Below are 12231 nucleotides of genomic sequence, written 5' to 3' on the forward strand. Positions count from 1 at the left end.
TAAGACACAGGGAAATTATTTTGCTATTTTGCGCAATGACGTACCTGTTACAAACGCACCTAACGCAGGAAGCTTTTGGACTACACAAGGAAACCCTGGAAAAAGACAAAGGCAGTCCATCTCATCTGAGTCCTTTAATACATTAGTGACCCCCTTCCAAACTATAACGCCAATTTCGAAGAAACGCGTGACAATTGAACAGAGGCCAGTACCTCCTGGTCTACGCGCTTTCTCTTGTAAATTTTCAATGGTAGAATTCTCATTTGCCCTTCTTTCGTGTAACAACTTGGCTCCTGGAGTGGATAAGATAAAGTTCAATATATTGATGAATCTCGTCGATTCAAAAGACGCATGCTGAACTTGTTCAACAAATTTCTAGAGCTAAACATTGTTCCGCGCGACTGGAGACAAGTTAGAGTTATAGTCATACGAAAACCCAACAAGCCATTCAGCGACCACAATTCATATAGGCTAATCGCAATGCTATCCTGCATTCGTAAATTGCTGGAGAAAATGATTCTTTTTCGTTTTGACAAATGGGTTGAAACGAACAATTTACTTTCAGATACGCAGTTTGGGTTCAGAAGAGGTAAAGGAACAAATTATTTGTCTAGCGTTGCTCTCGTCTGAAATTCAAATAGCATTTGCTCGTAAAGAACAAATGGCTTAGATTTTTGGTATCAAAGGGGCTTTTGATTCTGTTTCTATTGATATATTATCAGATAAACTTCATAATTGTGGACTCTCGCTAAGTTTAAATAATTATTTGTATAATTTGCTGTCAGAAAAACACATGAGTTTTGCTCATGGAAATTTGGCAGTCTCCCGACTAAGCTATATGGGCCTCCCACAAGGTTCATGTTTGAGCCCCCTTTTATAAAACTTTTATGTTAATGACATCGATAATTGCCTTTCGAGACACTGCACGCTACGTCAACTTGCAGATGATGGAGTGGTTTCCATTAGAGAACCCTCCTCCGCCGATCTGCAAAGACCATTACAGGATACTTTGGACAATTTGTCCACATGGGCTATCAAGCTGGGTATCGAATTCTCTACGGAGAAAACAGAGATGGTAGTAGTTTTCTAAAAAGCACAAACCCGCAAAATTTCCGCTTCATTTTTTCGGCAAAACAATAACCCACTCTATGAATTTCAAATATCTTGGTGTCTATTTCGATTCTAGATGTACCTGGGGGAGACATATTGCGTATTTGAAACAGAAATGTCTACAGAGAATCAACTTCCTCAAGACGATAACTGGTACATGGTAGGATGCCCATCCAGGGACCTCGTAAGTTTATACAAAACAACGATATTATCGGACCTCGAGTACGGTAGTTTTTGCTTCCGAACGACAGCTAAAACTCATATTCTAAAGATGGAGCGGATACAAGATCGTTGCTTGCATATTGCTTTAGGTTGCATGCAATCGACTCATACGATGAGTCTTGAGGTTCTGGCTGGAGTACTTCCTCTGCCTCTTCGATTTATAAAATTATTATACAGATATCTCATTCGCTGTAAGATTATGAATCCATTGGTAATTGATAATTTCGAAGAACTTCTTCAATTGAATCCAGAGTCAAGGTTCACCACCTTATATGTTGTGTTCCGTACACAAGGATTGCAACCTTCGTCAAGCATCATAAACCAAGACTGTCTATCGTACTTCTGTGATTCCGCTGTGAATTTCAATTTAATCATGCATCAAGAAATACGCGATATTCCAGAACATACACGTTTTGTGTTTATCCCACGGATGTTTTCTTCGAAATTTGGCGAAGTAAGTTATGATAGAATGTTTTTTACTGATGGATCGTGCATTAATGGCTGCACTGGTTTTGGCATATTTAACGAAAACTTCTGTGCCTATTATAGGTTGAGAAATCTCTGCTCGGTGTACGTTGCGGAAATGGCTGCAATCTTTCACGCTTTGGAGAAAATTGAATCCTTGTCGATTGATCACTATTTTATCTTTTCAGATAGCCTCAGCTCAATAGAAGCTAGAAGAACTTTCATTCTGCCAGGGCTCATCTATCGGATTCACTCAGGACACTAGGAAGGCAATCTGACTTACCGGTTAGAGTCCGGTCCGGCTAGTCGCGACCTCAACCTTATGCTTTCTCTTTACCAATTTATCAAAAGAAATGATATCGCTGTTTGATTCCCTCCCTCCTCATCAAACCAAACTACCCCACTCGCTCCATCCTAGTCCTAAATCCTAATCCTGTCCAATTAATCTAGTGTTAGATTTAGTTGTTAGTCTTAATTATATTAAAAATAAGTCATATTTTAAGGTGAAATTTGACTCTGTTAACGTTAGATAATAAGTAATTGAGTCTGATTAATAAACGTTTTTGGAAAAAAAGAACATTTTACTCATTTTCCGTACAGGTCTAAAATATATTTTAGTGATGTTTTCCTTTTCCTCGAAGTATTAAGCTTGAACTTGAGCTTGAGATTGGGCAGACTGTACATTAGGATGCCAATGAAAATGGTCATCTCTAATTTCAAAAAGTTACCTCGTAAAAAATGTTCACCACCTCGAAAAAACACCCTATGCCAAATATCAGCTCAATCGGACTTAAGGGAGAGTGGCGCGAAGCGGTTAAAGCTTGAGTTCTTTGAAAATCAAAAATCACCCAAGGGGAGAGTAAAGAAAATCGAAGTTTTCGAAAAAAAATTTTTGATGCCAAATGTCTTGAAATTGAAACGTCGAGATCTAGTGTCATACCGAAAAAAAGTTGTCAAAAATCGGCACTCTGAGATTTTTTTCCGATTCCTAAACGAAAAGTATGTCATCATGTAACGAGGGACAGTTATGAATCCTGATTCTCAAGGCTGATTTAGACGATGCCAGTCAGCGCGCTAGTTGAAGTATCCAGTGAATAGAGAACAGACACTCTGTTCAAGTTAGAGGCCAATTACATGTTCGATACTGGTACAAGTAACTTGAACAGAGTGTCTGTTCTCTGTTCACTGGATACTTCAACTAGAGCGTTGACTGGCATCGTCTAAATCAGCCTTCACTTCCCCCCACTAACAACTGTCCCTTCATTGATAGTAGCTAGGGAATCACGCTATAAAGGTCGCCTCTATAGATTCTGTCCTACGGACGGCGAATATCATACTAATATTCCTCTACCTTCCCCTGCTGGTTACTATAAGGATGTGACCGACGTCGTTATTGACTATTTTAACCCTTTCGCTACGGCAGTCGGCTCCGTCAGAGTTACACCGCTGAACGGAGCACTGCGCCGAAAAGTGTGCATATCGCGCTGGTGTGATCGATGCGCAGTATCTATGGTCCAGCCTCCTTCCCCTACAGAGGTTTGAGCAAGACGAGTTATCTAAAAAATAATTTATTTTTTTTTTCTCAACATTGAAATCAGTATAGCAAACACAAAAAAACGAACTGATTTTATTCACAGATATAAGTTCAAAAAAATTGCAATGTCAAAAGACATGCCGATACTCAGTCATGTCCGCCACAGAGCCGATACGGTCCCGACGAGGCCCTTGCAGCCAAGTGGTCCACCAGAGCACAAGTCCAACCGCAAGCCTTGTTTTGGATTGACTATGAATACCCTCATTCAGAAAAATCAAGAAAATTTCCTTTACGAAAAATTCCTAGACCGGTACTTAAAAATCTTTCAATTTAATATCCTTTATATCTGTGCCACGCGCGCGACGCTCAAACTTTTGTAGACTACTTTTATTTTTTTTTCAACTAATACAACTATAAAAACAACAAAATAAAAATAAAAATAGTTCATCATCACCAGATCATGACAGACATAATAGAGATCAATACAAATTAAAAAAAAAATAATTTAAAAACATTAAATAGTCTACATAATATAATCCGTTAAAAAACTTCGTCAGGCTAATTGAAAATATTAAAACAAACTACAAAAAATTGTCCACATTAATTATCCGTTCGTATAAAACTTCGTCAATAAAAATCTTCGTCATAAAATTGAAAAAAAAATCGTTCGACTGTTAATTAAAGACAGCTTTCACGTGTGAAATACAGTTCCTCTTTAATTCTGTTAGTGTTGTTGCGCATTCAATATGTCTTGGTATCGAGTTGAAAACATTCATTCCTTTGAAGTACAACGAATTTTGTGAAGCACATGACAAGAAATTAGGTGTTCTTAATTCATTCGCGTTTCTAGTGTTATATCTATGGAAATCACTTCCTCTTTCAACTCGATCACACAAATATCGAGGCAGCAAACCGTTAATTACATTAAAACTGAACACCATAGTTAAATAGACAATTCTTTGCTTCACGGATAACCATTGCAGAGGGTCCAACATTAAAGATGAGGATGTGAATCTGTTACATTTTAGTATCAACCGCATTATTTTGTTTTGCAAGCGCTGTAATCTCGATATTTGTGTATCATTGGCTAAAAATAATATGGAAGAACAAAAGTCTAAATGAGGAGAGATGATTGATTTGTATAGCTGTATTTTGCTGCAAATAGTTAAATCGTTTTTCAATCGGCATAAGATTCCATACTTCTTGGCAATTTTCTTGATGACATAGTCAATGTGAGTATTGAACTTGAGTTTGTCATCAATAATCACGCCAAGATATTTAATCTCCCGAACGCGATCAATGGTCTCATCATCAATTACAATTGAGACGTTTTCATTAGAACGATTTCGTGAGATTACCATAAATTTAGTTTTATTTATATTCAACTTCAATTGCTTATACTTCAACCATCTACTTAAAGAACGCAAATCTCCATTCAAATGTAAAACGACCTGATTCAAATCAATAGCTGCAATGAATAACACAGTATCATCTGCAAAAAGGTTAATATCACAAAATCGTAAAACTCGTCGCATGTCGTTGATGTACATAATAAATAAAAGGGGCCCTAATACACTTCCCTGAGGTACTCCAAGATTATTCCCTACGGGACTGGAAATTGAATCATTAAAAATAGTCCGTTGAGTTCTGTCATACAAATAACTTTCAAACCATTTATATGCAGTACTCGTAATTCCAAAGCGCTTAATCGTATTCAACAACAAGGGCCTAGAAATTGTCTCGAAAGCGCGTTTTAGATCCAAGAAAACAGCAATTATGGTATCTTTACATTCTAATTTCTTTTTCCATTTTGCTAACACCAAGTTCAATGCGGGTTCACACGAATGTCCTTCCCGATATCCCGATTGTTCTGGTATTAGCAAAGCGTTGAGATTTAAATATTTCAACAGCTGGCCTTTCACAACTAATTCTAATATTTTCTCTAATGTGTGCAACATGTTGATGGGACGAAACTCTTCGGCTTTAATCGTTCCAGCAACCTTTTGAATAGGAACTATGAAAGATTCCTTCCACACCTGAGGCACATGCCCAGTTAATAGAGACTGATTAATAAGGTCCAGCAAGATGTGATCAAAGACATGAAAGCAATCTTGAACAACTCTAGCATTAACATTATCCACTCCAGCCGTTTTTCCTAAAGAAAAGCAAATAGTTCTAAGTTCATTTAATGTAATTGGGTGAAATCTTTCAAATCTACAATTACTATCAACCGGCTGTTTTATTTCATCAGGTTCATCGACCAATTCAATGGACTGATTGATCAATGAAACACTATTGACAAAATAATCGTTAAACTTAGATGCTATAGCCTGTTCAGACTGTTCAAGCGTGCCATTAAAAGTTATGGACCGCGGTTTGCTATTACTAAAGGGTGTGTCACATCAAATTGCACCACGGAAAAAACGCTGTAGAAATTTAATTTTTAGTAATTATATCTTCAGCTTTCGCTTATAATCAGATAAGAGTGTATAGATCACGTTCGCCATGCTTCACTGTCAATTTTTCGTAAATTTAGAAAAATGTCGTCGAACGAAAAAGAGCGTCGTGAATTAATCCTGTGCACTCATTTCGAGAATCCGGAGTTGTCACATCGGGACATCAGTAAAATGCTGGGAATCGTCCAATCCACGGTCAGCAGAGTACTAAAACGATACTTCGAGAACCTAACCATCGACCGGAAGGAGAAGAACGGCAAAAATGGATGCTCCGTCAGTGAAAAAGATCACAAGCGCGTAGTTAAGCAGTTTAGAAGTGATCCGAGAAGTTTCGTCAGCTGCCGGGCCTGTTGTTCTTCTCCGCAGAGGACAAATTCAGCGTTCCGGAGGAGATTCGCAAGCAGAAACTATCCAAGTTTGCCAAAAAGTACATGGTGTGGCAAGCGATCTGCTCTTGCGGAAAGCGGAGCGCCCCCTTCGTGTTGACCGGCACGGTAAACGGGCAGGTTTACCTTAAGGAGTGCCTACAGAAGCGCTTACTACCACTATTGAAGCAGCACGAGGGCCCGACCATCTTCTGGCCGGATCTCGCTTTGTGCCACTATTCAAAGGACGTGTTGGAGTGGTACGAAGCCAACGGGGTCACCTTCATTCCAAAGGAAATGAACCCGCCCAACGCGCCGGAGCTTCGCCCAATAGAGAAATATTGGGCGATTATGAAGCAGGCCCTCCGGAAGAACCCAAAAGTTGTCAAATCGGAGGCGGACTTCAAGAGAAAATGGATTTCTGTTCAAAAAAAACTACAACCTGACGTTGTACAGAACCTCATGGACGGGGTAAAGAGGAAGGTGCGAGCATACGGGCTTGGGCTCGAAGTATGAATAAAAAGAAAATGCCAAAAGTTGTTTAATAGTTTTTATTTTACTGTCTAAAATTTTCAAAAGGATCGGTCTACTGGGCGAATTTCTACAGCGTTTTTTCCGTGATGCAATTTGATGTGACACACCCTTTAGGTTTTAATAAAGAATTCAAAATTTTCCATAACTCCTTGCTGTTGCTTTGATGCAGATCAATCTTCCTCTGAATATATTCACAACGAGTTTTCTCAATCGATTGTGAATATCTATTGCGCGCGTTTGTGTACATATTCCAATGATTTCCATCATTTGTTCTACAAAATTTCTTGTACCATCTGTCTCTCTCACGTTTAAGGCGCAAAAGATCCAAAGTGTACCAGCTGTTCGAGTTTTTCAAAGGTACAAACTTTTGCGTCACCAGCTGATTTGTACACGTTTTCAAGGTAATAGTTAGAACAGCTCTGATTCATCTAAATTATCGACCTCGAATGGAAAATCCAGTCTTCTCGTCACAAAATTCGAAACAGCATGTTTCGAATATTTCCTCCAGCACTTTAATTTAACAAACTCGTCGTTTGCCACGAAATTATCTACAATATTGATAACTAAGGTCTCATGATCGGTTATTTTCAAATTGGTATCCGTGACTGTGTTAATAGTTTCAAAATTGGAATAAACATTATCAGTTAAAGTTTAACTGTGCCTGGAAATACGCGTGAATTCATGTACTGTTTGTTTCAAATTGAATAGTTATCTCGATTTTTCATTCGGAACTTGCTACGACATGTTGATTTGCATGATAATATAACCTATGCAAAATATTAGCTCATTCGGACTTCATTTACTGGTGTCACAAACGTTAAAATTGGAGTTTTTTTTGAAAAACGAAAAATCACCGACGATCGAGGTTTTCAAAAAAAAGTTTGGTGCCAAATGTCTTAAAATTGCATTAATCGTCGAGATTTACAGTTATCTCGAAATTTGTTTTTGGTAAAAAAAGACGGGTGGGTAATGTCGGTGACATAATCGGAGTGACGTAGGACTATACAAAGGGGACAGCTTTTGCTAAATATATATTTTAAATATATTGTTTTATTTTCTTCTCCTTCGTGAATACCTCTACCTATCTACCTGAAAAATGGATTAGTTTACTGTTTACTCTTTATGAACATGTTGGGGGTTCTGAAAAGAACCTTTGGTGTTGTGCTTTTGTTTTTTTTTACAAACTTGATTCTTGATTTTTTTCTGAAGGCTTTGTACTTATTAAATGTTCAACGCCGGGCATCTTTCGGCGTATGCACATATCGTACAATCAAAATGATGGCTGTGATAGGGAATGAATAGGTGGTCATCAGCTCATTCACTCTCATATATTTCACTATTGAGCACATTACCGTACCTTAAACTGTGGTTTCGGAGACGAATGAATTGTAAGATTTGTAGTCTCCGCAAACAAAGTAAATAAAAATGAAAAAGAACTGAGGTCTTGGAGACGAACTCTACGATCTGTCGAGAAATAAACGAGCTATAAGCGTTCTGAAAAACTAACAGTAAATACAGGGACGGATGACCTTCGGATTAAAGTCCTTTAAAATAAGAACAGAGCAGCAGGAAATACATAGCTCATCGTGTTTCTCCTTAGTTATTTCTCTATGCAATGCAGATGTAACGTCAGTCAATTTTCAACATCAGTTATCAACCAAAGAAAGCAGTTCTTGCTACCGAGAAAATTCGTGAATGCCATCCTGCATACAATGTGTTGTAAGTTGAAGCCACTATTAATTCGGGAACCATACATGGGTTTGTGAAAACTGAATGATGAATTTAAAAGACCCCAACCACTAATAAGTTCAAGAACAAACATAAACAAAAAAAATCAGTTTATATTATATGTCATATTATGTCACTTTAGAATGCATTGGTATTGTGAAAAACTTTTAATAACTCTTCTTTGAAAGGTTTAATGGCCCTGAAAAGCGCCGTGTTGTACGGTGGCTGGTTTTGCCACCAAAGCAGTCTGTATATACAAACTTTTTCTTTCTTCTACCTGCTGCCGTTTTCGATTGCATTTGCCACTCGCTGAAACTAGTTGTTGCCTTGATGAGCGCCGAACCGAAGCTGCTCTGCTCTTGATGCGTGTTTTCTGACTGTCGTGAGCAGCTTTGCAAGCCAACTCGAGCACTCCGACGGCTGAAACTCTATAATCGCTGTTAGGTATACTGGTGCTCCGGCACCAATCCGTTCGGTCTAGTCACCCTTGTGGACCAATCAGTGAATGCGACCAACAGGGAACTGGAGACCTGTACGGTTCGAGTGAGACTTTGCCTTTCCCTTAACTTGTCCTCCTTTGTTACGTCCACACGTCCACGTTGCTGCTTGTTTTCTTTTTATGATGTGATGCGATGCGATGTTAAACGATGCCGTACAACCACACTGGTTTACGGTTTGAAAGAAAATGAGATATTTTTTCGGGGTCCGCGCGTTTTGTACTCTAGCGGTACACACTCACAGGATAGAGACAAATCGACAGACTCAGCTAAAGGGGCGAGTCCAACGAGACGAACGAATGAGCGTTAAAAGGCAGCGATGGCAAAAAAATATATTCATCACGATTTGTTCGCTCGTTGGATTCACATGCAGTTGTTTCTAACAAATACGAAGGCACCGAAGACTAGTGGAATAGTGGAAAATCCGCCAAAAAGTTCGGCACGGCGCAGAAGAAACCGGAAACCGACAGGAAGAAAGAGAAGGAATCATATGCTATCTACATCACAAGGTGCTGAAGCAGGTTCATTCCGACACCGGTTTCTCATCGAAGGCGATGAGCGTCATGAGCTTCGTCAATACATCTTTGAGCGTATCGTAGCGGAAGCCTCGCGTCTGATCCACTACAATAAGCGGTCAACCATTACGGCGTGGGAAATTCAGATTGCAATCAGTTTGTTGCTGCCCGGTGAACTTGTATGCGGTTTCCGAAGGTACCAAAGCGGTGACGAAGTATACCAGCTCGAAGTATACCATACCAGAGTTTATTGTTTTGTTATCACTCGATATCCCCATCTTGTTCGGCTAAACCTTCCTGTTTAGGGATTGCGTTTACCACTCGCCACCGCTTTCACAGTTGGAAAATTTCTTCCCATCCAGATTGTGACATGTTGTACAGTAAATTATACTTAATGCGACTTGCCGAAGCACCACTCAGTGTCGCATTGGAGGCGATTTTAACCTGTAATTGAACATTTACGATGACAGTGGTACAGTGTCGACTTTCAATGTGGGGTCATAATTTGGACCCCGATTTCTATGTTTACAAAAATGTCCAACTAAATATGTTGCATTACATGTCCGTCCAATTAGCTAAATGTCGAAATAAATGTAAATATGTAAATGTAAAGTGCACTTTAAATCTGGAAGCAATTTAAGAATTGGTGAAAATTTAATGATTGCGAAAGTCCACAACCATCAATAAGCTCAGAACAACTGACAAATTCACATACTCATCATATCTTGGCAAACAAATTATGAAAAAATCAATTTGTGTTTTATTATTATTTTGGATATTATTTTAGAATGCATTGAACTGTATTTCGTAAACTCTTTTTTGAAAGGTTTAATGGCCCTGATAAGCGCCGTGTTTTATGGAATGGTTCCAATTTAGAAAACTCGTGGTTTTGAAAAAAAACCATTTCGAACGCCCTTCATGCCGCCTTGTTCTGGATTTGCCACCAAAGCAGTTTGTATAAAGAACAATTTTTTTCTTCTGCTACATGCAACTACCTGCAACTGCTTGTTGTGTTGTGTCCACGGAACCGATTGTGGTCTGTTCTGAATGCGGGTTTTCTTATTGTCGCGATCCTCCTTTGCTCCTTTGCCATGTCCAGACATGGCTGCTTGTGTTGGTTTGTTGATGTGATGTGATGCGAAACGATGTGGTGTACGGTTTGGATGAGAATGAGCGTTACGGAAGGAAGGAAGGTAGGTCTTGTATTATAGAGACTTTAAACTTTTGCAGTTCATTCGTCTCTAGCCTTGAGAAAGGCCCTTTGAAAACTCTACTCTATTTACTCCAGCGCTACCACCTCCACCCTCTTGCCTTGAGAAAGGCACTCGATCCCTCGCCGTCCAGCTCGTCCAGCAACGATGTTGTCCAGTCGGTGTCCACACAAAGAAAGAGCGTTACGGCAGCGGAGCGGGGAGTTTTAAGCTGACTGGCTGACTCTAGAATTACGCATGTGTGAGACTGCGACCAATGTTTCGTTCATTTTTTTCTTTTTCCTTTCCAATCGTGCTTCTTTATATTTCGCTGCTGCTCTGGTTGCCCGTTTTGGTCGGTACGATTTGAGGAGCACAAAATGAACCAATCAAAAATGGGCACATAGTGTATTTGGACAATGCTTGATATTTCACAATTATTCAATTATTTATCTCAAGAAAAATGAAATGTTATTCGTTATGATAGATGCGTAGATATATTTCCTATCAATTGATGCAAACACCTTTGCGATCTATTGAGAAATGCCCGAGTTTTAAGCGTTCCAAATCTTGCATTTTTTCCTACTTGTTCAGTGCCTAGATTTTCATTTCACCCCCTATATCTTCCGGTTAGACGTAGTCCTACGTCAAAAATGTTTTATTGGCATTTTATTCCGCCTGAAAGATCGATTTTTGACATTTTTTTTTTGAGATAACTGTAAATCTCGATGTGTCATGCAATTTTCTGGCGATGCCAAAATGCCGGTTTTTGGCAAAAAAAAAATTCGAGATGACACTAGATACTGCACATCGATCACACCAGCGCGATATGCACACTTTTCGGCGCAGTGCTCCGTTCAGCGGTATCACTCTGACGGAGCCGACTGCCGTAGCGAAAGGGTTAAATAGTCAATAACGACGTCACTCACATCCTTACAGTAACCAGGGGAAGGGAAGGAATGTTAGTATGATATTCGCTGTCCGAAGGACATAATCTATAGAGGCGGTCGCGGACATAATCTTTATAGCGTGATTCCCTAGCGATTATCAACGAAGGGACAGTAGTTAGTGGGGGGGAAGTGAGAATCAGGATTCATAACTGGCCATCGTTACATGATTCTCCAAAAAACATAAGCTCATCATGGTATAGGGAGCATTTTCTTTGTTTTTATGCCAAATATGATTTAACGCAGAAATATCTTCTGTTAAACTGTATGTCACTCGAAAGAATCAGCAATACGTGCAGTCTGGCACAATAACCGCCAAGGAATGCAGTGCTATTAAAGCAGAAGGTGGCTAAAATTACATTAGATTTGTATTCTTTCGGCACACGTCAATCTAATCTCGCCCCGATAGGCCGTTCCACGTACAATTGAAATTACTCCATCTGCGTTGAATAAATGCGCCCGCGATATCGATAAAAAGAACGGAATCATGTGGAATCTCGAAAACCGACGCGTCACCTTTTGCCGTGTTCATTCACATGTTGATCCAACCCAGCCCACTGCAGGCATACTTCCTTCGGAATGCCCGCTCAGCGGCCCGGTCCGATCCTCACACATTGTCAGAGGGGGTTCGCACGGTCGTCGCTTTTTTTCCGCTTCTCTCTTCGCGC

The sequence above is a fragment of the Toxorhynchites rutilus genome, chromosome 2 (genome assembly GCF_029784135.1).
Source record: "Toxorhynchites rutilus septentrionalis strain SRP chromosome 2, ASM2978413v1, whole genome shotgun sequence".
Lineage (NCBI taxonomy): Eukaryota > Metazoa > Arthropoda > Insecta > Diptera > Culicidae > Toxorhynchites > Toxorhynchites rutilus.